This window comes from Perognathus longimembris, chromosome 27 (genome assembly GCF_023159225.1).
Source record: "Perognathus longimembris pacificus isolate PPM17 chromosome 27, ASM2315922v1, whole genome shotgun sequence".
NCBI lineage: Eukaryota > Metazoa > Chordata > Mammalia > Rodentia > Heteromyidae > Perognathus > Perognathus longimembris.
In genome coordinates, this window is record NC_063187.1 from 2,300,572 (window position 1) to 2,328,108 (window position 27,537).

A 27,537-nucleotide genomic window follows, 5' to 3' on the forward strand; every position below is an offset into this window, starting at 1 on the left:
AAAATTCTCAATACTTTTAGAACAATAAATATTTTTCTCAAAGTTCCTCTTTGTTATTTAATCCCCCCACACAAATTTTAAGTTCCTATGATTTTGGCATAGTGGCCTTTGGAGGTGAAAACAATCAAGACATAAAATAATCTCTAAAGAATATTTCTCTATTGCATGTATTTTATTATTTTTATTTCTCCTCCGTCTCCCCCTCATTCTTCCTCATTCTCTATTTCTCTCTCCCCATTTACATGCGTGTATATACACACATACACACATAGGCACATAATTCTATAATAAATTGTGCAAACAAAAGAAGACATGCCTAAATAACACTATACACATATGCTAGTACAAACTTAGCATTATTTTACACGTATTCATCAGTATCTTGGGTTTTTGTGTTTTGTTTTGGTTTTGTCTTCCAGGTCTACTTGTAAAGGCCCTGAGGAAATAGTTTCATAAGAGTATTTTTCACTATAATTTACACTATAGACACTTGGTAAAATAAGGACTCAAGAAATGTTTTCAAAGAGCTTTGAGGTGTTGCCACTTGTCATAGAAAATGTGTGAAAAGTGGACTCTGAAACAAGTATGAAAAGAGATAAACCAAAGCAAGGTTGATATTGTTTTCTAAGCATTACAGTACTGAGGATCTATATCATTCAGGGACTTCTCTGGAAGCAATCACAAAAGTAGGCGCTGTTAACTCTCCTACGAGTTTTCATGTAGACCCCTGTTATGTTAAAGCTGAGAACAAAAATGGTAGGGAAGAACAACCTGCCAAGGATTTTCAATGCAGGAAATAAAGAGAAAAGATCATTCTAGTTGGCCAGAATTAAGTGTCCTGAATGACTGACTAGAAACAGGGACCAGTGAATCATGGTGGGAAACGTCCAAAGTTATTATGCAGACACAGCTAATGGTAGCCAGTGCTCAGAGAAGGAAAAAACAAATCACTGGCTTTGAGTCATTGTAGGACAGAAACAAAACAGCAAACAATCGTGATCAAAACTAACATCCTAAAAGCAAGGCACATACTCAAAAAAGAAATTGACATCAAAGCTACAACATACTGAGATTTGTTATAATCCAGAAGGGCCACAGGGAAAGAGAATGCACAACAAAATATCACTGGCCAGAAAAGGTCAGGTTGTTACATAGTATTAGCAGAGAGAAGCTATCAAAAATACATGAAACGTAGCTGGTCAGCTGTGGCTCACGCCTGTCATCCCAGCTATTCAGGAGGCTGAGATCTGAGGATCACAGTTCAAAGCCAGCCTGGGCAGGACAAGTCCATGAGACTCTTACCTCCAATGAACCACAGAAAACAAGAAGTGGAGCTGTGGCTCAAAGTGATAGAGCGCCAGCCTTGAGCAAAAGAGCTCAGGGACAGCGCCCAGGCCCTGAGTTCAAACCCCACAACCCACCAACCAAAAGAACAAACAAAACAAAAGAAGATGTGAAATGTGTTTGAAGCAGATTGGAGACTGCAAAACTAACCCTAGATAAATGCCGTGACATGTACAAAAGAGAGGGAAGGGTATAACGCTAGTCTCAGATGAATTTTGTAGCCATATTCAATTTTTGTGTATGTGTATCTCTGTGTGAGTGTGTGTGTCCGTGCACACTGATACTGGAGCTTGAACTCAGGACCTGGACACCGTCCTTAAATTTATTGTTTTACCAGTTGAGCCTTGGCTTCACTGCTGGCTTTTGAGTAGTGAATTGAACATAAGAATTGCACCCGCTTCCCTGTCCTTCCTGTGATCCTCAGATCTCAGCCTCCTGAGTAGCTGGGATTACAGGCATGCGCTACCAGTGTTTCTCTCTGTTCAGTTTTATTTCTATGATATTACTCCAAACAAAGGAGCACATACATGGGTCATGATTTAGATATAGTTTGGGATTGTCTCTTGAAGATTCATTCAACGGCTAGTCACGTTTTTTCCAGTAAGGCAGTATCAACACCTAGATATAAGTGGTGATGCTTCGGTGGAAGGGAATTAGGTAATTGAGGGATTAATGCAGGATATTATAAAGACAAGCCTGACTTCCTCTCTTACCATGCTACCTCACCTCCATTTCTCTTGCCTTTGAGATGGCAGGAACCAGGGGGATTTTCCAGTTACCAAACACACCACACAGCTGCCCGATTCAAGTCTCTCCATTTTTAAAAACGATGAGCCAAATAAAATTATATTCTTAACTTTTCTTAGTACCCAGTGTCACACATGCATACATATATGTATATAACACATGTCATATGCTAGGTCACATGTGATAAGGTATATGCTCTGTATTATATGTATGACACTATGTGTCATGTATGGGACATTGTACACATAAATGAACTATATATGTCATGTAGATACAGTCAATATAGACACAGATCTGACACTGTACAGATAGATAAACTACTCATCCCAGTGAGTCAAAGACTCTTAGCCAGGTGCCGGTGGCTCACACAGGTAACTCTAGCTACTCGGGAGTCTGAGATCTGATTGATGGTGGTTCAAAGGCAGCCCAGGCAGGAAAGTTCTGTGGGATTCTCATCTCCAAAGAAACACCAAAAATCTAAAAGTAGAGCTGTGGTTCGAGTGGCAGAATACCAGTTTTTGAGCAAAAAAGGCCAAGAGAGAGTGGTAGGCTCAGAGTGGAAACACCAGTTGGCATTTAAAGAGAAGAGGAGAGGAGAGGAGAGGAGAGGAGGGAGGAGAGGAGAGGAGAGGAGAGGAGAGGAGTGAGGGAGAGGAGAGGAGAGGAGAGGAGAGAAGAGGAGAGGAAGAGGAGAGAGGAAGGAAGGAAGGAAGGAAGGAAGGAAGGAAGGAAGGAAGGAAGGAAGGAAGTAAAGAAGGAAGGAAGTAAAGAAGGAAGGAAGGAAAAAGAAAAGAAAGACAGAAAGACAGAAAGACAGAAAGAAAGAAAGAAGAAGAAAGAAAGAATGAAAGAAAAGAAAGAAAGAAAGAAAGGAAGGAAGAGGAAAGGAAGAGGAGGAGGAGAGGAGGAGAGGGGGAGGAGGAAGAGGGGGAGAAGAATGAGAAGGCTGGGAATGTGGTTTAATGGTAGAGTGCTTGCCTAGCATGTATGAGGTCCTGACTTCTGTTCCTTGGTACCAAATTAACAAAACATAAATAAAAGAAATAATTTTTTCAAAAGGAGGAGGTAACAAGTTTGATAAGAAATGTACTCATTGCCTTACAGATGAAACTGTAATCCCTCTGTACATCACTTGGACAATAAATACATTTTTTAAAAAATTAATTTTTTGCTTTTATCAGGGAAAAGAGATGTGCTTATTTTTCACTTCTATCGAGTGTCATCCACAAGACGTATATATATTATATATTACATAATATATATTATTATTACTATATTATAATTATAATATTTATATGTACTATGTATAATATTTCACATATAAGACAATTTACACATAGAAAACAAGTCATACAACATATCACATGAATGTAATATTTAACACATTATGTTATAAGTAACATGGAAGTTACATGTGTTGTGAGTGCATATATGATGTCTATACACATGTGCAAGCTTTGTGGAGGCATGAGTAAGCATCAACATATGCATAAAATACGTTCATGTGTAATAGAAACCCACATATATGTGTGCATGTGTAATGCATGCATGCACATACATATGTGGAGTCTACACAGAGAGAAAGGAGAAAGTTAAGTTAAAGCTAGCTTCTTCTTAAATCTAGCACTTTAGAAGCAATGTGTGCTCCGTGTGTCATAACATAGGTATTCCTGCTCCAAATATAATTCTCAGTCGAAGAAAGTTTGAAGTCTAGCTTGTCATATTTATAGTTTAAATGCATGCGTTTCTCCCATTGCTCAGAAACACCCTACAGGAGTCAAGACAAGATATCTCTTTCCTTCTGCTGAATTCCGTTTGTTATAAGCCATGCACTAGTGGCTCACACCCCTGTTATCCTAGCTACTCAGGCTAGAGGCTGAGATCTGAGGATGGCAGTTCAAAGCCAGCCTAGGCAAGAAAGTCCATGAGACTCCTATCTCCAATGAACCAATAGAAAACTGGAAGTGGAGCTGTGGCTCAAAGTTGTAGAGCACTAGCCTTGAGCACAAGAGCTCAGAGGCAGCACCCAGGACCTGAGTTCAAGCCCTATGCCTGACTAAGAGAGAAAAAAAAGATAACTAGCAGCCCTTATTAGTACCTTGGTTCTGAACTGGAAGATGTTTCATAACCAAACCCAGAAGGATGGATTCAGAAAACCAATGAATGATTGACGTTAGATTATTATTTTTTTCTCCACCAGTCTGGTAGAACCCTGGTGCTAGCATCAAAGAACTCGATGGTTATAACTAACGATGGGATGACAAGGGAATTAGGCCAACAATCCTAGGTAATGGATATGAAAGCAAAGACATGTGTGTCCAACACATGAGGCTATGTGCTCTGATGTGTATCCATGGTCCCCAATGGACAGAGTTTCTTCTTAGGGGTGGCTACAAACCCTCAGGCATAAAGGGTAACAAATGAAGATGTCACTTCCTAGAATGAAAGCAATACGGTGTGTGACAGTGATGGTTATTTGGCTGGACATTGATTGTACATTGATAGGGATTTCTTCCTGAAACATCAGCTGTTTATGATGGAAATGAGTTCTGCTTTCTATTCCATACGTAGCCCCAAAGGGTGACTGGTAAGGATGGGGGAGAGGGGAGAGGGGAGAGGAAGGGGACGGGGGGGGGAGGGGAGGGGGAGGGGAGGGGGGGAGAGGGACCATCTTGTTAAGTCTTGCCAAAGTGATGAGACAAATCTTTCTCTTCTGTGATTCCTAGGAAAACATCCAGATGAGTGACAGAGCATTTTGTTTTTAAGATGATCAACAGCAGATTCTGGATAGCTTATGAAACACAAGGACACACCCAAAATGTCAAAATCAGCTGTGCCCCGGTCGTTCACACCTGTAAATCTTGTTATTCAGGAGACTGAGATCTGAGGAGCAGGGTTTGGAGCCCGGAAAGTCCATGAGACTCTCCAATGAACCACCAGAAAACCAGAAGTGGAGCTGTGGCTCAAGTGGTAGAGCACCAGCCTTGAGCAAAAGAGTTCAGGGACAGTGCCCAGGCCCTGAGTTCAAGCCCCAGGACCGAGAAAAGAGAGAGAGAGACACAGAGACACAGAGAGACAGAGACAGAGAAAGAATAGATGGATGGATAGATAAATAGGCACAGATAGACAGACGACAGATAGATAGACAGACAAACAGATAGACAGATAGATAGATAGATCTAATATCTACTATCCAAGGATCACAGAAGAGACTGAAGATGACACAACAGGTTCTGCTGTAAGAACTGAATTGTGCTTGCTTCCCTCATGAGTTCAGCTGTTAATTAAGCACATGGCCACTTGGGATTTCTCCTGCTCAGAAGTCCTCAGTGGGGGAAAAAAAATTCCTCTCATATTGAAGTGGGGGAAACTGAGTCTAACAGGTGCATCTTGTCTGCAGAGTAGAGGCAGGGAAATCCCAACCTCCCAGGTGACGGGCATGCCTGAATTTCTAGAGGTGGTGGGGGCGGGGAGAATTTAGACAGTAGGTTACTGGACTTGTCAGTCTTGGGTTAGAAACTCTCAAGGTCCCTCTGACCCTGCTCCCTGATGTGACCAGCTCAGGCGCATTACACCAGGCCTCAAGTCACCATGTTGTGTCCTGTCTTATATCTCCTGGCTCTCGTCTGATCACCATGGCATCCCACTTCAGCTCTCCTATGTAGCTGATCTGGTTTGTGGGTACTGTTTTTCTGCTTTTTCTTTCCTCTTCTGCTCTTATGGCTCAGTTTTCTGACAGTGTGAAGTGTATTTGTGGGGCTGAAGATCTTTGGGAGAGGAGTCTCTCAGCAGACGCAGGCCTTTTAATAATGACTCGCAATTCGACCTCTGAAAATGTGACTTGTCGGTTTTCTCACTGTACAACAATGTGTTGTGCAGAATCATGAAGGAGAGACAGACATCAATCCGCCCCTTGTTGCAATTCATGTTCCCAGTTCACCAAGGAACTGTTATTTATACTGACAAAGGGAACAAAAGAGTTGTTATGCCTGCCCTCAAAGGCAAAAAACAATCATATGCTTGTCTCTGAGAAGATAATCTTCAAACTAATTTATCTGAAGTGGTTTTGAAGTATGATTGTCTATTTACATATTCATACAAGTAGGCCAGTACATACACACAACGTCCTAGAAATTGAGTGACTAAAACGATCACGTGAAAAGCCAAGAGCTAAGCAACATCTTTCTTCTTCACCCCTTATCTACCCACAACCCCCCAGCCACCATTCTGAATGCCATTCATTCCTGTTCTCCATCCATCTTTGATTTGCAAATCCAAAGTGGATCATTTGGTAAGTCAGTAGGATGATATCTTGACCAGGACAACCTAAAGGGCCTCCCAAATTTAATCCATAATTAACAAACCATAATTACACTGATCATGGATCACAATTACCTAAACCCTATTCTCTATTACAAATCCACAACCTTCCCAGTGTTTACCTCAATTTGTTTCACAGTCAGGAGCTGAGAGAAAGAAAGGGGAATTGTCAGATAGATAAGGATAAAAAGTAGTAGACATAAACACGTGGGCAAAAACCATGTGGTCCATTATGGCACTTCTTGTTCCCATAATGCCTCTGGCTCCCACCCAAACACTTCTTCCCATAATGCCCTGGGTTCATGGCTCAAGTATTTCTTGTACCTATAATGCCTTGAGTTCCCACTCAACCAATGGAAAAGAATTGAGGCAGCACCTGCACAAGCCATCAACCAATCAGTGAAAAGCTCAGGAACGTGGGAAATGTGGGAGGAGCCTGTGAGGAGGACTCCATTGGACTTCTCTCTGAGGGCCCTGGCTTTGGAAAGGTTTCCTACTTTTACAGCTTTTCTTTTACTTTCAAAACTGGCTCGGCTGCTTCAAACTCTTTCCTGTCTTAATTCTTTAATGAGGGAAGAAATCAAATTCATAGTCCTAAATGGCATCAAGGACCTGTTCTTCACAAAAGGAAGAACAAAGCCTTGCTTAAGGGGAACCAATGCTAGACACTCAGTTATGAATTTCTTATCACTAATTAGCCTGAGACTATACATGGTGGATTGCACTTAGCGAGAACTGACCCTGCAATACAAAGTGAGCAGAGACCTTTATAAATTATCTTTATCTTGGACCAGGAGTGTAGTTGAAATGGTAGAGCAAGCTCAACATCCTGAGTCAACACCCCCACTACAAGGGGAGGGAGGGAGGAGAGAGAGAGAGAGAGAGAGAGGGGAGAGAGGGAGAAAGAGAGAGAGAGGGAGAGGAGGGAGAGAGGGGGGAGAGAGGAGGGAGAGAGAGAAAGAGAGAGGAAGAAGGGGAGTAAAGAAAAAAGGAGGGAAGGAAGGGAGAGGAAGGAAGGAGAAAAAAATCTTTTTCTTAATTTATATTTCCGTTATCCTCTTCACCAGTTTAAGACATTTTTCTGTTTCCATTTCTGTTGGAAAAGCCATAGTTTACAAACTGTTCAAATGTGTTGTTGACAGATTCACTGTGAGCTTTTTAAAAATTGGGGATCAGAAAACCATACCTCCAAAGTATGGTATACTTTCCACAGCCTGCAAAGACATACAGTTAAGTATGATTAAATTCTTTAAGTATCCAGATCTCATACTGTTTAATACCTTAAAAGTAAAGGTCAAAAGAGTGTCTTGAATCAGTAATGAATGTGAAAGGCAATGCTATTAAGATATACGGAGAAACAGAATTCACACATTCTCTCTTTCCGTTGTGATTTTTTTTTTTTTTTGTCTCAAATGGAAACTGTACAATGATGATCTCAATGCAAGCAAGCGGTTCTGCTTCACAAAAAGTGGTCAGATTCTTATTTTCTTCTTCCTTTGGGAGCCTTCAACTCCAGATAACTTTTAAATAGAAAATAACCAGCTTTTCAACAGAGCCTGATTACCAATTTTACACCTCTGGAAAAGGAAGGCCTGGAATTCTATTGTTTTGCTAATTGTCAATTTGCATCTCTGTAAGGTGTCGAATTTTCTCTTCTTCCTAGCAGGTTAAGACTAATTCTGTATGTTAATAAATATGATAAACACTTCTCACTGAAATGCAGTTTGCTGGGAGAAAAAGTATTATGTTATTGTAATGCCATTTTCCTCTGCTTAATTACACACTAGGTATTAAAGTGGACTCTGTCAGACTAGTTAAACTTATTTAAAAGTGTCTTCTCAAGAAAAAAAAGCAAGTCACATGTAGACACAAGGCTTATATAGGAAACTGTTGTTAACAATGAAAAAAAATGACTAATTAAGGCAAAATTTCACAAGGATATTTGTGATTTTTTAACTTGTAAATTAGTTGATGATATTCCTGCTTTTCCTTTCTTTTTTTGGGGGGGGGGAGAGAGGGGGACAGGTCCTTTGGGTTTGAACCAGGGGACTGAGCTCTGTCTCTGAGCTTTTTGCTCAAGGCTAGTAGTCTTGAGCCATGGCACCATTCCCTGGCTTTTTCTGAGCAGTTTATTAGAGATAAAAAGTCTCACAGACTTTCCTGCTTGGGCTGGCTTCGAACCACAATCCTCAGATCTCAGCCTCCCAAGTAGCTAGGATGTCACGGTGCCTGGCTGCTTTCCCTTTCTTCTAATAAAAATATAGCTTAAAAATTATTTTAATATGTACTAGATATTAATATTATATAATGTAATAAGGCATTATATATATACCTATTACAAATAGTATCAACAAAATAGAAATAGGATCTATAAAAGAAATAGAAACCATGAAAAAAACAGAGCCTGCAAAAGAAAAACTAGAAAGGGGACAATAAAGATTTATTCCTTTAATGTCCTGTCCAGCAGATAAATAAGTTTATTTCTTGTATTTGTCACAGAAGAGCTTGCTTATTCTTATGTTTTCATGGAGTAACCTGGAGAATTAAAAGTTCTTAACATGTTCTGTCTATAGTAGTTCTAGTACTTGATTTGAAATGACAGGATGTTTTGATACACTTGCCAAAGCCAGTATTTCAAATCCAAAACAAGATATTTTTCCCCCTACCTGCCCTCAGTAGATATAAAATACTAAGTAAAATATTAAACACTCACGAGTTCAGCGAAGATGATGTTTAGAAAGATGGAGGAATCTATTCCCATCCATCTCAGTGAAAGGTCATTTCTATTGCTAAAATATTAGATAAAGATAGATATATAGATGGCTTCACATGTAATGGATTTCATTTAGAAAACTGATTTATCTCCTACTTATTTGTTTTTTCTTTAAAAGGATTTGAGAGGGATAATCTCTACATATCCGTTCTCAAGTACCAGATCGTAGGCAGATAGCATCTATCAATAATGAAGTTCATACATTAAAAATAATCTGGCAAGTGCTTTGTAAAATATAAATGCTATGGGTGTTATTTATTGCTGCTTCTGGGCTTGCTGCTAGACTGTATCAGTCTTCTAAAAAGAAGTAGTCACTTAATGATGTGTCCTTTATATATAAATACTTAAAAGCTTTCTTGAAAGTATTAACACTTAGAACTTTTTTAAAACATTTTGGGGGCTTTGAACTCAGGACCTGGGTGCTGTCCCTGAGCTTTTGTGTTCAAGGCTAATGCTTTACCACTTGAGCCACAGCTCCATTTCTGGCTCTTTTCTTTTTGTTTGGGGTGTTTAATTGAAGGTAAAAGTCTTGCAGATTTTCCTGCCTGGGTTGGCTTCAACCGTGATCCTCAGATCTCAGCCTCCTGAATAGCTAGGATTATAGGTGTGAGCCAGTAGCGCCTAGCTGCTTAGAACTTTTTAAAAATAAAAACACTTGAACCAATGCTTTTAATTGACCAGTCACTCTCCCCAGAATATATATGGCATATGAGTGTGTATACACTTATGTGCATATTTGTGTGGATGTATGTGCACATATGGATATGCACATATATACACATTATACATGAACTTATTTCACAGTGCCTCTTAATTCTGTTCCATAGCTGCTATGACAAAATCTAAGTTTAGTCAAATTATGTGTGCTGTTGTTTGTTTTATTTTTATTTCCTCTATTTCTGGCAAAATACGCCTACGAGATTCCTTTGTTCATTCTTTTCGCTTCCTTAACTAGGTAGCTTAACATTGTTTTGCTTTTCTATTTTCCTTTCTTTTTAAATTGCCTTTAAATAGCCGTACAAAGGGGTTTGAACTCAGCATGTCAGTTTATGAGAACGATGCATCTTGGTCCATGTCACCCTTCCATCTTTCTCCCCCATCTCTCCCCACCTCACCCTTGCCCTCAGTTTCTTGGCTCTCATTTTCACATCTGAGCATTGAATATTATGACTACATTCATCTACCCTTCCTCTCTCCATTCATTAAACAACCCTCCCTTAAAGCACCACCCTTCTGAACAAGATGTGGTGTTCATTAATTGTTCAAAGTTGGGGGGGAGGGGTAGAGATATAAAAAATGTTCAATTGTTACTTAAGAAATGAAAGCTTTTATTCAGGTGCTGGTGGCTCAGGCCTGTGATCCTAGCTACTCAGGAGGCTAAGAGCTGAGACTTTCATTTCAAAGCTGCCCAAGGCAGACAAATCCATGAGACTCTCAGCTCTAATGAACCAGCACAAAGCTGAAAGTGGAACCGTGGCTCAAGTTGTAAAGCACAGGCCATGAATGAAAATATTAAGCAAGAGCACCAGGTCCTGAGTTCAAACTCCAGTACTTTAAGGGAAGGAAGAAAGGAGGGAGAGGGGGAAGGAGGGAAGAAGGAAGAGAGGAAGGAAGGAAGGAAGGAAGGAAGGAAGGAAGGAAGGAAGGAAGGAAGGAAGGAAGGTAAGGAAGGAAAGAAGGAAGGAAGGAAGGGAGGGAGGGAGGGAGGGAGGGAGGGAGGGAGGGAGGGAGCGAGGGAGGGGAGGGAGGGAGGAAGGGAGGGAGAATAGGAGGGAGGGAGGAAGAGAGGGAGGGAGGAAGGAAAGAAGGAAGAAAGTGAGGGAAAAAAGGAAGGAAGGAAGCTAGTTTATTTGATATTTGATTTCTTCATTCCCACTAATAGAAGATATACAAGAATTGACTTTAAGTCATAATGTAAAGGTAAAAAATATACATGATACATGTAAACAAATTGGGGGAGTTCTAGGAAGCTGTCCATTTAAAACGTATCTGCCTTTGATCATTCAACTTAGGATCCTAAAGCCCCCAAGTTCCAAAGCACTCCAAGAAGTTCCCATGATATTTGCAACAAAATCCCAAACAGGAGACAAGTGAGCTCTCTGACACTCATCTTCCGGTAGGCCTTCCAGTCTGCCAAGTGACTTCCAGTGCCAACCATGCCTCAGTTCCCTTGGTTGTGAGACCGACAAATGTCATCTTGGCCAGAGATATTTCCCCAAACACTAATTGGATCCATAGCCTGCCACTTCTTCACCCGTTGGCCGCCATATTTGTTCTGCTGTATACGATTTAGCACTGGCTAACTCACTTCTGTATCTTCAACGAGACAGCAAACCAGAACACATACTATGCTGCTTTGTCACATGTATGTCTGCCATTCTCAACCTTGTGCCTGGCATGCATTTGTTGCTTAGCAAACATCTTCAATAAAGAAATATTCACTGCCAGGCATTGGTAACTCACATCTATAAATCTTAGCTATTCAAGAGGCTGATATCTGAGGATCATGGTTCAAAGCCAACCTGGGCAGGAAAGTCTGTGAGAATCTTAGGGCCAATTAACCACCAGAAAACTGGAAGGGGTGCTGTGGCTCAAGTGGTAGAGCACTACCCTTGAGCAAAAAACGAGTTCAAAGACAACACCCAGGACCTGAGTTCAAGCCCCATGACCAACAAAAATAAAAATCCAAAAGCTAAAGGATAGCACTGAGGGCTCTGAGTTAAAGCCTCCATGACAAATACACACACACACACACGGCACGCGCACACATAATTATTATATCTGTTAATATGTCAGTAACCATATATGAATTTGTTAGACTTGGGAAATCAAAGGGATGTGACTTCTTGCATGATCACTATTGCTTTTTAAATTATTATCAAATATGTTGTTGGAAAAGAGAATCCAAGCTAAAGAAACATCCCACAGTCATTCAGCCTCCTGAATTCCATCTTGGTCCTTTCTGTCACTTGAAGGGCTTGAGCCATCTTCTTGAAGGTTACTAGCTCTTTGTATTCTAGTCCTTTGCAGCTACACTTTGCTTTCCACACTTGCCTGCCATATTATTCCACTCTGCTAAAAATTCACTCTGGCATTTTTCCTCGATTTCTGTCAGTCCCAGTTGTACACTATTTCTCCTAAGTAACTTCCTGCTACTCAGTGACAATATGGTATAAACCCTTCAAAGCCATGGGATAGGAGCCTAGAAGGGCTACTGGGTTTATTCTGATCCTCTGAATTGGTTTAGATGGCTTCCAGATTCTCTGGCTGACCAAATCGGCCACATTTCATGCTAGCTTAGTTATCATCACCTCTTCTGGATTGGCCCCATTTCTCTGCTTCTTCTTCTGGGTTCTCCTAGAAATTACTTCCGGGTCTTCAGAGCTTAATGATGAACCCAACCAATCATGCATACACTTGGTGTCCTAAGAAGGAAGCTGGTTCTGGGTAGAGTTCTGCAGTTGTGACAGTCGATGGCATTCATTTAGGCCTTCTTTCCTTCCTTCCTTCCTTCCTTCCTTCCTTCCTTCCTTCCTTCCTTCCTTCCTTCCTTTCCCTCCTTTTTTATTTTCTACTTCATTCCTTCCTTCTTCCTGTTTTACTCTCTCTTTCCTCTCTCTCTGCCTCTTTTTCTCCTCTTAAACATTTTTTCTTGCTTCCATCTCATCCTCTTTCTTTCTCTCTCTCTTCCTCTCCCCTTCTGAGCACAACATACCAGGAAGGTAGAGAACCAGGTTCCCTTTCTTTTCGTTTCTCTCCTCTGTCTCTCCTGTCTCTTTTAACCCCTCCTTTTCATCACCCTTCCTTTTCTGCCTTCTCTCTTACTAAGGTCAACAAATTCCCATTGTATTTATGAATTCTCTCCTTTTGTCTCATGTCCCATCTGTCTCTCTCAGATATGGCCCTCTAGATTCTGAAGCGCTGAAGCTCAAAGGAAAGTTGTGACTTTCAGTCTTAAATGTGCCAAATGTCAAGGCCCTGGTGGCTCACGCCTGCAATCCTAGCTACTCAGAGGCTGAGATCTGAGAATCCAGGTTTGAAGCCAGCCCAAGCAGGAAAAGGTCCATGAGCCTCTTATCGCCAATCACTCAGTAAGAAGTTGGAAGTAGAGCTGTGGCTCAAGTGGTAAGAACACCAGTTTCAAGAGGAAAATCCCAGGGACAGTACCCAGATCATAAGTTCAAGTACACACACACACACACACACACACACACACACACACACACACACACACGACCATCTAACTCAGCATTGAGAGACAAAGGCAAGCATGTGACTCTTGTCTTGAACTTGCCTCCATAGCCCAGAGCTCCAACTACCAGGTTGCTTTTATATCACTCGGGGGGCTCACAGATAACTGGGGAGCCACCTTAAAAGTTTTGCAACCTCTCTGCAGACACAACCCTCCAGTCAGCTGTGTTATGTGTTGTATTTTCTCAGGCAGTAATTACAGACCTAAAAATCACCGGAGTCTTCACCCATGCAGAAAGCACCAGCAAACAGAATTAGCTCAAGATGATTCTCCCAAATATGATTATTTATCATTGGCTAAGTACTTTCCAACATGAGGAAATGTCTTTTGCTGTGTGCTTTGGAGCATATAGGTGCACAGTGATGGGAGGCATAGAAGAATGGAGGGTGTATCTTGGCTTTCCCTGATTCTTCTCAGAATAAAGATCCAGAGAAGTTCTTACCGATGGAGTGCACTCTTTACCTCTCCTGATCATCTAACCACGGGTTTGACATTGGCACAATTCATCTGAATTTTCTGCCTTTTTCTGTCTTTTCCAAAGACACTTGCACAACCATATTCATTGCTGCCCTATTCACAATAGCCAAGTCATGCCCTACAGTCAATGAGTACATCCAGACAACGTGGTACCTATATACATGGAAGTTTACTCACCAATGAGAAAGAATAATGTTAGGTCATTTGCAGGGGAAATGGATGGACCTAGAACAAATCATGTTAAGTGAGGTAAGCCAAGCTCAGAGACACAAATGGCGCATGTTTCTCTCATTTATGGAAGCTAGATCTAAAATATAAGTGAGCATGATAAACTATGCAGGATTGTAGGTAATCTCACCCAGACAGACTAAAGGAGGATACCTATAAGGGAGGAATCCAAAGGTGTAAGTAACTCCTCTGAACATTTAAAATAGTATCTATTGAAACAAATTCCAAGAATGGAAACGTGAGTGTTTTTTTTTCCTGTTATTACTGCTGCTGCTGGTGTTTGTTTTTGCTTTTTTCACCTCTTTTGTGGGGGGGGGCGGTTGGGGGCACAGGGGAGAGAGGGAGGGTGAACAAATGTAGTCAAGCTATGCAATAGAAACGATGTAGAAAATCACCTATGAAACTTGTGGGGAGGGATGGGAGGGGAAGCTGGGAAGAGTAAAGGAAGGAGTGACATTGTTCAAAAATATAAACATACTCATTATCTGACTTATGAAATGGTAGCCTCATGCCAGAAGCCATTGGCTCAGACCAGTAATCCTAGCTACTCAGGAGGCTGAGATCTGAGGATTGTGGTTCAAAGCCAGCCAGGGTGGCAAAGTCCCTGTGAGACTCTTATCTCCAGTGAACCACTCAAGAACCAGAAGTAGCACTGTGGCTCAAGCGGTAGAGTGTTAGCCTTGAGCACAAAGAGGCTCAGCAAGAGTGCTCAGGCCCTGAGTTCAATCCCTACAACCACCACCACCATCAACAACAAGAAATGGCAGCTCCTCTGTACAACATACTAGTAGTGACAATAAATTAATTTTTTTAAAGATGGGTAATTTTCCACACATTGGGTAAAACAGTAGTTTTTTCAAGGTACTCATGCCAATTCTTTTTTTTTTTTTCTGCCAGTCCTAGGGCTTGAACTCAGGGCCTGGGCACTGTCCCTAAGCTTCTTTTGCTCAAGGCCAGCACTCTACCACTTGAGCTACAGCTCCATTTCTGGCTTTTTCTGTTGATGTGGTACTCAGGAATCAAACCCAGGGCTTCATGCATGCTAGGCAAGCACTTTACCACTAAGCCACATTCCCAGCCCTTGTGATAAATTCTTACAATTCTCTCTTCTGGTCCTCAAAGGATAACATGGAAGGAAGAAGGAGGCAGAAGATCTATAGTAGTAAGAATTAGTGTTGCACAAAATTCCAGAACTCCCCAGCTCTGAGCAAGAACAGTACATGTGAATAATAATAATAAAATAAAATAAATTGTGCCAACTCAATTGAAATTCCACATGGCATTTCCAAATGTATTTAGGGAAAAATTAAAATTTTTAAAGTTAAAAATAGAAGCTTGCTTAAAAAAATACCATGCCTTATTAGGTAAGATCATTTTTTTTTCTTAAGGCAAAATAGGGTTGCCATTCCTACAAATTGATTCTAGTCTGGGAGCAATAAACTAGCAATGGCCTGATATAATCTTAAGGCAGAATGAGAAAGCCATAAAAGCTTTTTAAAGGTTTTAAGTTTCTTAGTTTTGGGTTTTGTTTTTTGCTAAATGCTAGTAACCTTTTACCCAGAGAGTCAGGTTCTCACAATCGCTAATCCTAGAAAACCAGTAGGCAAGTAAACTGTTCACATGCTGAGCAAGGAAGCGTGGCTCAAATGGTAAAGCACCAAAAGCGATGAGCTCTTCCATTTCCCTTTAGAACCACACGCAACACCTGGATTCACAAAACGAATGTCAATCACAAAATATGTGCTCTCTGTTATTTTTTTATTTTTTTATTGTTTGGCCAGTTCTGGGGCTTGGACTCAGGGCCTGAGCACTGTCCCTGGCTTCTTCCCGCTCAAGGCTAGCACTCTGCCACTTGAGCCACAGCGCCGCTTCTGGCCATTTTCTGTACATGTGATGCTGGGGAATTGAACCCAGGGCCTCATGTATGTGAGGCAAGCACTCTTGCCACTAGGCCATATCCCCAGCCCCTGTTCTCTGTTATTTTAAGAAATCAGCTTTCAGTGCACCATAGCAATGACTCCATTGCAATGGCAGGGGGCAACTGAAAAGCTTCCGTGATCTCAAACATCATCTAAGGGCCAGGCGTGGGGGGGTGTGCCTGTAATCTAAGCTATTCAGGAGCTCTCCCATGCAGAAACATGAAACCCCATCTGGGAAAAGGAAAATAAAAATAAAAACTGAAAGCAAAAGGATAAGAGGCATGGATCAAGAGGTAGAATGTCTGCTAGGAGACAAGAGGCCCTGAGTTCAATCCTAAGTACAACCAAGAGATAATTAATAAGAATAATAATAACAATAATAAATCATTTAGAAGCCATACGATTTAGGGCACAAGAGAGTCCTGTCAGCACAGTGAACCTAAAAGTTAACTACGTCTTGGCAAAGATGAAACTATACAACTGGAATTCCAGATTCCTACACATTATCAACACGACACTTAGATACACTTGGATAATAAGCATTAAGGAATTATTTTGCTTTTCCTTTGGGCTGGTCCTGGTTCTTGTACTTGGGGCCTGGGTACTGTCTGCTAGTTTAGCTTAGTTTTGTTTAGTGCTGTGTCACTTGAGCCACAGCTCCATTTCTGGACATTTTGCTGGTTAGTTGGATATAAGAATCTCACGGATCTGGGATGGCTTCTAACTCTGATCCTCAGATCTCAGCCTCCTGAATAGAGAGGATTACAGGTGTGAGCCACTGGCAGTTGGAATGAAGATATATATATATATATATATATATATATATATATATATATATATATGCATATACATATGTATGTATGTTTGTACTTTTGCTTTTTCTGCAATCAACTTAGAAACTCTTCTGCAAAATGTTTTTCCTAATTGTCCCCAACCATGAGCTTTCATAGAGATGTGAATATGAATATGATTTGATAGGATTTTTCCCCCCAATTTATATTTTATTTCAAGCTCCTTAGTCTCAAAGCCTGGAAAACTATCATTGTCCCAAAATGGCTTTTGGCTTTCATTACATTTCCAGCTTTGGAGGTGGGGTGGGGGACAGGGAAAAAGGGGGTCCTGGGATTGAATGCGGGGTCTTGGCTTGCAGAACAGTCACTGACAGTGGAAATCACCCCACTCTTTTACTCTGGCTATTTGTAGGAGAGGGCCTCACATTTATGGTCTGGTCAGCCTGGACTGCAGCTCCTCCTCCCCGTTTGCGTTTCACACCTACGAGAGATGACATCACCACGGAGCTGTAGATTGAACAGGGGTCTTGCACACTTTTAACAGGGCTAGCCTCGAACTCCAATCTTCCCAAACTGCACCTCTTAAGTAACTGGGATGACAGGCATGAGCTACTAATGCTTGGTTAAACCAAATAGCATCCATTTTTTATTTTAAGGTACAGACTTATCTTGGGCACTTGGTTTTAACTTTGCTTCTTTCCTCATAGGAAAGCATGAGCAAACTGAATCAACCTGAATTCTACTTTTTTTTTTAAATTTTGTGCAAATCTTGACACTTTGGAGGGTGCTTAAGTAACATTCAATGCACAACCAAACAGATTCATTTCAAAGCTGTGAAACACATTGCTGTAAGAAATCTCTGTACATTATTCTGATTCTAGATTTCTACTTTGAGAGCTATCTGCATAATGTGATTTAGGTCTTTGTGTGTCCTGTTACTAGGAAGTATGTGTGAAAATGTTAGCCAGCGTTAATGCTAGCAGGCACCTATAAAACTCAGGCTCATCTGTGAATTTAAAAATGCTCTAAGAAAAGAAAAAGAAAACCACTGGACAGAGTAGTTCATACCTGTAGCCCCCAATATTCAGAAGATTGAGACAGAAAGATCTTGAGGTATAGCCCATCCTAGCTATAAAGCAAGATCCCATGTCAAAAAAAAAAATAGCGTAAGATCTTGGTTCCAATATATATAAGTGAGAGATCAACAGCCCTTGCTTGTGAACTATTAAATGTCTTCATTAATTAATAAAATTCCATGTATTTAAGAGATTATCACTTAATAGATCTTTGAGACGAAAGATTCAAGTAGGTAATCACAGTGATATAATTCTTACTAAGGACAATTCCTGAAGCTTTGGAGATTAAGCATTAAATCATAATTAAGGAGAGATTGGATATAATATTAATTGTGTTCTAAATATTGTACATTTACCATCTTTGTGCATATGTGTGTCTAAAGGCTTACCCTGTCAAAACAAAAAATGAAATAATAAATGTGTTTGCTCTTGGTATGTGTACTGAGACTTGAACTCAGGGCCTGGGTGCCGTCCTTGAGCTTTTTCTGCTCAACCACTTAAGTTATACCTTCATTTCCAACTTTTGGAAATGAAGTTACAGTTAAGAGTTTCATGGACTTTTCTGCCCAGGATGGCTTTGAACTTTGAGCCCTAGATCTCAGCCTCTTGATTAGCTAGGATTTTAGGTGTGACCAAATGTTTGCCTTTAAGAAAAGAATCCATGAATGAATATGATATCCTCAGAGAATATCTTAATTTTCCAATATTTATTTGGTCCATTGCACATGAGCAAACAATGACTCGGGTCACTGAGCTAGAACTGAAGAAGACTCAAAGCATAGATCGTGATTTGAGACAGCTAGGATAGGAAAGTCCATGGGATTTTAATTTATAATTAAAAAGCAAAAAGGCAGAAGTGGAGCTTTGGTTCAAGTGATAAAGCACTACCCTTGAACAAAACCGTTCACAGACAGTGTCCAGGCTCTGACTTCAAGCACCAGGGACAATATAAAATCACACACACACACACACACACACACACATCTGTGCAAAAACATAACAAATTAGGAGGGAAACTTATACGCTAGGAATAAATACCACGGAGTTTCAGAAATTGTCCCTAAGAAATGTATATTTTCATCAAAGGGGGACCTGTGAGAATATTATGCTGAAATGGGTTAAAACTGTCCCTTTTTTGTTTTCTTTTTAAATTTTGGAACACTCGATCGCTTTTATTTTCTCCTTCTCAGCAGTCTATCGATGCTGGAAGAACAACTTGTCTTATGGCATATTCCGGGCGCACAATTTCTCTTCCCAGCAATAAATCGGAAGTACTGAGTTTCTGCCTGCTTCCTTCCCATCTGTCAACTAAATGGCAGTAAGATCAGATCCATCCTAGGCTTCCTAAGGCTGTATCAGGAATTACGATACTGGATCTTGGATCAAAGACCCTGAGTTAGGGGATTTTAGGAATCTTATTGATAAGACACAGTTGATAAAAACCTCAGGGTGGTAGTTCAGTTTAAGATCCCATAGCAGACTTTCGTTGATGGCTGTTTCTTGTGCATTCTTATCAGTCACATATGCTCAAATTCTTACATGCTTCGGGTTCTATCCTATTTGTCAGAGAACTTACAAAAGATGATCTTTCTGCTGGATGGGACCAGCAATTAGAGATCGTAAGAACAAAGGATGATAATAAAATCTGGACTATGAGCATGGTACACCGAACTGAGTGATTTTATGACAACACATGTTGGAAATCAAGTGTGTGTGTGTGTGTGTGTGTGTGTGTGTAGATGAATATGTCTTATGACACATGTATTCATTATTATAATTAGTGCTAGTACTGGGGCTTGAATTCTAGGCCTTGCAATCTCATTTGCTTTTTCTTTCTTTTTTTTTTTTGCCACTTCTAGGGCTTGAACTCCGGGCCTGAGCACTGTCCCTAGCTTCTCTTTGCTTTTTGCTCAAGGCTAGCACTCTGTCACTTGAGCCAGAGCACCACTTCTGGCTTTTTCTATATATGTGGTGCTGAGGAATCGAACCCAGGGCTTCATGTATACCAGGCGAGCACTCTACCACTAGGCCACATTCCTAGCCCCTTGCTTTTTCATTCCAGGCTGGTACTCTACCATTTGAGCCACACTTCCACTTCCATGTTGTTTGTTTGGTTTTGCTCATTAATTGGAGATAAAATCTTGGAGATTTTTTAATTTAATTTAATTTTTTGTCATCTCCCCAGGCTGGCTTTGAACCTCAGTCCTCAGATCTCAGCCTCCTGAGTAGCTAGGATGACAGACCTGAGCACCAGTTCCTAGCTTACCATAGATTCTTCTCAAGGATTGACCTGAATTTTTCTCTCCTGTAAAATATTGGAAACTTGTTATGTAGCTCTCTGAGTGAGCTGATGTTTCTTACATGGATTATACTAAATTGTCTCACGTTTTTCTCTGTGTTATACCTTTGATCACAACTTCCAAGTGGCAAAAAAAAATGTTTTTGAACAAAAACAACCCTACTTGCAAACAAGAAGTCTCTGTTAATGAAATTTTGCACTGCAGAGTGAACTTTCTGCTAGAAGAAGAAACTGACCTAATAACACAGGATGGGGTGGGAGTGTGAAAAGTTGGGTTCTGTCTTCACCTCTGAATATGATTTCTACCACTCTTTTTAAAATTTTAAATCATTATTCCCTCAAAATATTCAAACAAATTTCAAGAGCAAGCTCTTTCCCCTATTTAAGTGCAAACCATGTATTACTATTGTATTCCCCAGAAGTTTTTTCTTCTTTTTGTCCACGGTGGGACTTAAGCTCAGGGCCTGGGCACTGTCCCTGAGCTCTTTTGCTCAAGGTTAGCGCTCTATCATGTTGAGCCACAGCTCCACTTCCGGTTTTCTGGTGGTTCATTGGAGATGAGAGTCTCACTGACTTTTCTGCCCTGGCTGGCTTTGAACTGTGATCCTCAGATCTCAGCCTCCTGAGTAGCCAGGATTACAGGCATGAGCCACCAGTGCCTGGCAATGTTTTTCTTTCTTTTTGTTCACTTTATTCAGTTCTATAAGGAAAAATGTTGTCCTTGGGTCAAAAGCATCTGTACCAAGTAAGAATTTGTTAGAAATGCAGACTCCTAGACCTACACCAAACTGATTCAAGAACTCTGAGAGTCAGCCATTAACAAAAGAATGGATTCCAAGGCAGACTCTGATGCAAACTGAATCGAAAGAACCCCGGTGATTCAGATGTACATTGTAATAAAGCCATGTATTACTTTATCATGTAAATAGATTTGTCTGAATAAGGCATATTTTTCAAAATAAATTCAAATAAATTATTTCACTTATTCTCAAAATCAGTTTAGACAAGTTAGCAGGAAGAAAAATGAGCAGATAAAACTAGGTAATGGTGTTCGGAGCAGGTGGCTCATGCCTATAATCCTGAATGTTGAAATCTGAAGATTAAGATTCCAAACCAGCTGGAGCAGGAAAGTTTGTGAGACTTTGGTCTACAATGACCCAACACAAAGCTGGAGGTGAGGCTCAAGGGGTAGAGAGCTAGCCTTGAGCCAATTAAAAAAAAAAGCAAGGTCAGAGACAGCCCTCAGGGGCTGAGTTCAAGCCCCAGGACTTGCACATAGAAACATTTTTTTAAAAAGATACTTAATGGTAAGATGAATCTTCATCATTTAAAGTGCCAGATGCAAACTGTATTAATTTTCTAGCATATACAGACTAGGGCTAGACATTTTTTGTTACTTCAAGTGTCATTTTGCTATGGCCAAATGCAATTAAAATTATGCAGTAGCTATTCCATATATTTATTTTGCAAATGCTAACTCGTATGTATGAAATTCCTGTGCCAGGTATGGTTCATGGTTCTCAGAAGTCATTATGCTGGGGATTCTAAGAATTATAAGTGTGTTTTTTTAATTTATTTTATGTTGGTGGAGGTGAGTTTATGTTTATTTCCCTTTACCTGAGTTTCTCCAAGATAACATAACCTATTTTTTTGATAAAGATTGAAAAATGATTACAGGGAAAATGTTCAACTAGCAGAAAAGCATGCTTCAGTTCTTAAATAAATACCATAAGCTAGTCTGTACAAAGAACCACCATGAACTTTGTATATATAGGGCCTGCATTGTTTTTGTTTCAGAGGAAGGGTAGTAAATATTGCTATCAACACAAAATGTATTGACAAGCTAAAAACTAGACTTCAGTTGAGCTGAAAATGGAAAGGCGATGTTACTGCCCCAAATTAGAAATTGCAGGTAGAGGTAGCAAAGGGTGACAGAAACAGAACATGGACTTAGCAGGAGGTACTGGCTTCTATCATTAGCATGGAAGAAGAGAAAGAGAACAAGAGGATGAAGAGGGAATGGAAGGGAGGGAGAAAGAGGAGGAGAAAATGAGAAGAATGCTGGAATATTTGATAATGTATGACATTATAAATCTAATAATAATTAATACGTCTAATAAAAATCAATAAGTCTAATAATCAATAACAAATAGTTAAAACTTGATAACATTAATAATTATAATAATGCCTAATAGTTACGTGCCTGATGAATTTAAAACCAAGCAGTGTCTTCTAATCTCAAATGTAAGTATTTCTAATTAGTCATAACCAATTCAGGTATGGAATTTTTAAGTTAATGATGATTTAATTTGCCTATTCATAGGGTATAACTGCCCCCAAACTCTTTATTTTTTCTCTTTCTATAAAATAGTTTTAATTTCTTCCTTAAGCAAAGATGCTTGATTTCTTTCCTTATCCTAGAAAACGATCTAGACTAATCCAGTATCCACTTAAGCATAGTTATTATCCTCATTAGAATAGATCAAAGATATACTATGACTAGCCACAAACTAGACTGGTCTGGTTTTGAGTTCTCACAATATTACCCTCATTAGAAAAAAAATATATATATAATCACAATAATTTGAACTGGTGGAACTGAAACCCTTTTGTGCAACTAGTTAATAAAAAATAATGCTGAAAAAACAAAAATGAAAACAGAAAGGGGGATAAAAGATATACTAACACCAACCACAAAGATAGCACAAATGTTCAGATGAGGGAATGAAGAGCACAAATAATGTCTGTATCAAAACTAGAGCTCTAATTAGCTGCCTGTGGCTCCCGCCTGTCAGCCCCACTACTCAGGAGGCTGAGACTTGAGGATCACAGTTCAAAGCCAGCCCAAGCAGGAAAGTCCATGAGACTCATCTCCAATGAACCACCAGAACACCGGTTTCCGTTCATCTTTGAAACAATCATGCTTAAGGAGTTGTATTCAGATATTATTCATGTTTTCCAAACCGTTTCCTATTTTTCTGCTGCATGCCATGCCAAGCGCACACTTCAGCAGACATTAAAATAATTTGGGGATTTGACATTCAGTCCAAATTTTCTATGGAAATTTGCCAGTTCTGACATCTGTGCGAAAGTGGGTGATTCTTATTATCCACAGAGAGCAAAAGTGTAGTTTAATATTTCTCTACCTACAAACATCAGCCCACGTTGGTGATTCTGCTAGTCAGAGAGGCCCGAAAATGGTTAGTATGGATATTATTTAACCCTTGTCAGGGTCTAGGTAAAGCTCAATTCCAATTATTATTATTTTGTTCACGGGGCTTGAACTCATGGCCTGGGCGCTGTCCCTGAGCGCTTTTGCTCAAGCCTAGTGCTCTACCACTTTGTGCCACAGCTCTACTTCCAGATTTCTGCTGGTTCATTGGAGATAAGAGTCTCACGGACTTTCCTGCCCAGGCTGCCTTTGAACTATGATCCTCAGATCTCAGCCTCCTGAGTAGCTAGGATTAAGGGCATGTGTCATTGGCACCTGGCTTTGTTCCTAAAGTATGGAAGGAGAAATTTCCATGATCATTAGTAGTAGTAGTAGTAATAATAATAATAGTGGTATTATTATTACCATTATATTGTAATATATGTTATAATAATAATAATGATTTTATTGTTACTGTTACATTTTAGCTAAAATGTATTTATTTCAATTGTGGATTTCACCCAACTGTTAGTCCTTGAAAGTATTTCTCACATGGTATACAAACTTAAATAAGATTTCAAGCTGAATTTCTTTTTTTTTTTTTTTTGCCAGTCCTGGGCCTTGGACTCAGGGCCTGAGCACTGTCCCTGGCTAGCACTCTGCCACTTGAGTCACAGCACCACTTCTGGCCATTTTCTATATATGTGGTGCTGGGGAATCGAACCCAGGGCTTCATGTATATGAGGCAAGCGCTCTTGCCACTAGGCTATATCCCCAGTCCCTCAAGCTGAATTTCTTGTTAATAATGTTTGGCACCGCTATACTGCAGAAATATGCTTTGTGACCATCCAATATATTTTCTATGGTTACCATGTTGTTTCCCAAAGAGTCCAGGACTAAAATACGTAATTAGTATGTGAGGATACCTTCATTCTTTAAGGATTAAAACTAAATATTTCAGTGTTTTTAGGTTATGTACTGAAATGATACCATGATTTTTACTGTACTATAGATACCTTAGTTGAAGAGAGAAAGAAAGTGAGTGCAGTTGTAGTATTCAATGGTAAATATGAAAATGGAGCCAGGTGACTTTAGGGGAGGAGACGGAGAGGGACAGAAGGAGTCACATGGTCTAAGACATATTGTACTCACATACTGACCTGTTTGATTAAACCCCTTTGTCCAAGTACTTAAAGATAATTAAGACATTAAAAAAGGGATGATCAATCTCACTCTCCTATTCCAGTAGGTTAAGATGTTCCTAGTTAAGATATTAAAAATGATTGAGGCAGTTGGTTCTATGTTGACAATGGTTTAGAATTAGGTCAAGGGAATACAGAAACATTTAATTTACCAAAATAAACTTATTGGTGAGTTCTTCTTAATTGTTTTTTTTGTTCAGAGGGAAAATGGTATTTTAACACACATACTTAAAAACATAAAATTAACTGCTGATAGAACTACAAATAGGATATATAACTACTAAATCACAGATGAAGTCATCCAAAAAAAGAAAATATAACCCAGTTTAAAAAAAGAACAAGAAAAAAACAGAAACAGAAAGGGGTATAAAAATAGAAAATGTAGCTACAGATTAAGTTGTTGCCAAGTACAATGAACACATCAGTTATGGTAATGTATGTAAAAATTAAGTTCCCTATTAGTTGGGGACACAATTCACACGGGCTTCATAACTGTGCTTCTTCTGTATTCATATCATTTCAAAGTGGATCAAATGTAAGACCTGAAACTTTTCAATTACTAGAAGGAAGAGTTAAAAAAAAAAAGAAAGAAAGAAAGAAAATGCTAGAATGTACTGGCCTAGATGGCAACTTCCTGAATAGAACTCCAAAACCTGAACAGTAAAAAAGAGCAAAGATTAGCGAGTGGGTTTATATCAAACTAAAAGAGATTCTGCACAGCAAAAGGGGGGGAAAAATCACTAGACAGATGAGACAATCTACAAAATGGGAGAAAATCTTCACCGGTGGTATATAGAACGAGAGATTTAGAACCAGAATAATGTATGGATCAAAAAATGTGAGACAGACAGACATAGACAGATAGTGATAAATAAATCATAGTTTTAAGCCAGTGTGGGCAGGAAAGCCTTCGAGACTCTTCTCTCCCATAAATCACTAGCAAACCAAAAAATGGAGCTGTGGCTCAAGTGATAGAGAACCAGCATTGAGCACAGAAGCTCAAGAACTATACCCAGGCCTGAGTTCAAGCTCTGCCACCCACAAAGTGTATGCATGTGTATGCACTATTCTTTTTGTGGTTCCTGATGGAGGTGGCCATTATATTACCAAAATTGAAGTAGAACTCAAGCAGTCATCACCTTTGTGCTATTTTTGGAGAGACAAAAAAAAAAAAAAAACAATTCAAAGAGAGTGATGTCTCCTGGGAAAATATTAGCAGCTTCTTTCAGATGCTTGAGATTCAGCACCTGAGTGTGTGTGTGTGTATAATGCTCATCTGACTTCCTGTAAAGTCCTTAATTACACACTATTTCTAGTTCCTAATTCCCTGGTGTATGATTAACACCATCATGCCAATGATTATCTTTGTATCACTGAACATGAATTAAAAACATGGTTTCTCACATTGCCTCTTTTTAGCTTGTGTTATATTATGTGCGAATTCTTTCTCTTTCCTTCCTTCCTTCCTTCCTTCCTTCCTTCCTTCCTTCCTTCCTTCCTTCCTCCCTCCCTCCCTCCCTCCCTTCTTCCCTCCCTCCCTCCCTCCCTCTTTCCCTCCCTGCCTCTTTGTTTTTGCTGGTCCTGAGACTTGAACTCAGGGCCTGGGTGCTGTCCCCGAGCCGCTCTGTGCTCAAGGCTACTTCTCTACCGCTTGAGCCACAGTTCCACTTCCGGCTTTTTCTGAGTAGTTTATTGGAGATAAGAGTCTCACAGACTTCACTGGGCTGGCTTTGAACTACAGTCTTCAGATCTCAGCCTCCTGAGTAGCTAGGACGACAGGCATGAGACACTGGTACCTGGCTTTCATTTTTTTTGTTGTTGTTGTTAATCAAGCTTTAAAGAACAAAAAGGTAATCAATTTGACAAGAGCAAGAAAGGAAAACTGTTCCTAGTGGGTAGGCCTGGGATGTCTATGTAGCACAGTCTTTAAAGAAATAGATAAAAGTGGCTCTGCCACTCAAGTGGTAGAGCATTAACCTTGAGCAAAAAAAAAAGCTCAGGGATAGCACCCAGCTCCTGAGTCCAAGCCCTAGGACTGGCACATGTGCGTGTGCACACACACGCGCGCGCACACACACACACACACACACACACTCCAATAGGGAGAAAAACCAAGTTGATCTACTGGCAGAATTTTTCACGTAAGTAAAGTGCTGACTTTAAATACATTGGGGGTGGGGGGAGCAAAGCTGGTAAATAACTTTATAAACGACTAGACCTTCCATGTTCATTTGATAAGTACAACAGGGCATTCGGCCTAGCAATCACAGCGCATTCTGTCGGTTTCACTGAGTACCAATGGATTGGCTGTTAGGTTCAACGAAGTCCAACACTCCTGAGCTCTTTTGCTCAAGGCTGGCGCTCTACCACTTGAGCCACAGCCCCGCTTCTGGTTTTCTGGTGGTTCATTGGAGAAAAGAGTCTCACAGACTTGCCTGCCTGCCCCAGCTGGCTTTGAACCGTGATCCTCAGATGTCAGCCTCCTGAGTAGCTAGGATGACAGGTGTGAGCCACTAGTGCCCAGCCAGAATCTTTAATCTTAAAAAAAAATAATAATTAAGAACCATTACAAAAGATTAGATTTTTATCTACTTACAAACTCCTTCCTTCCTTCTTTCCTTCCTTCCCTAGATCACTTATTTCTTCCTCTCTCTCTCTCTTTCTTTCCTTCTTCCTTTATTTTTTCTTGTTAGTTAATTCATAGAAAGTCTCTATCTACCCAAGCAATCAGAATCTTGGGAGAAAGCTCAACAAGATCACTAATGTACACTATAGATTAAGTGGATTCATTGTTTCTATTCCATTTGGGCCACTAAATAGAAATTTTGCATGCTTTTGCATCTTAGGCTCAACTTCCTAGGGGGGAAAAAAAACCTTCCCCAATTTTATAAAAATATTACCATATAAAAATCCTTATTATAGCAATATTTATCAATATATCTATATATCTATAGAGAT

At 40.0% G+C, this 27,537-nt stretch overlaps 1 protein-coding gene across 8 annotated transcripts in view; it reads right to left on the reverse strand.

The window, feature by feature from the left end:
• The window catches only part of Sox5 (SRY-box transcription factor 5), an 884,924-nt gene that overhangs the window by 691,339 nt on the left and 166,048 nt on the right, over positions 1-27,537 (reverse strand). The window contains exon 4 of one of the 8 annotated variants that reach the window (XM_048335232.1): positions 6,534-6,557. The exons of the other annotated variants lie outside the window; for them this stretch is intronic. The gene's annotated coding sequence lies outside the window, so the exon portion shown is untranslated. The remainder of the gene's footprint in view (positions 1-6,533; positions 6,558-27,537) is intronic. 8 annotated transcript variants of the gene reach the window in all.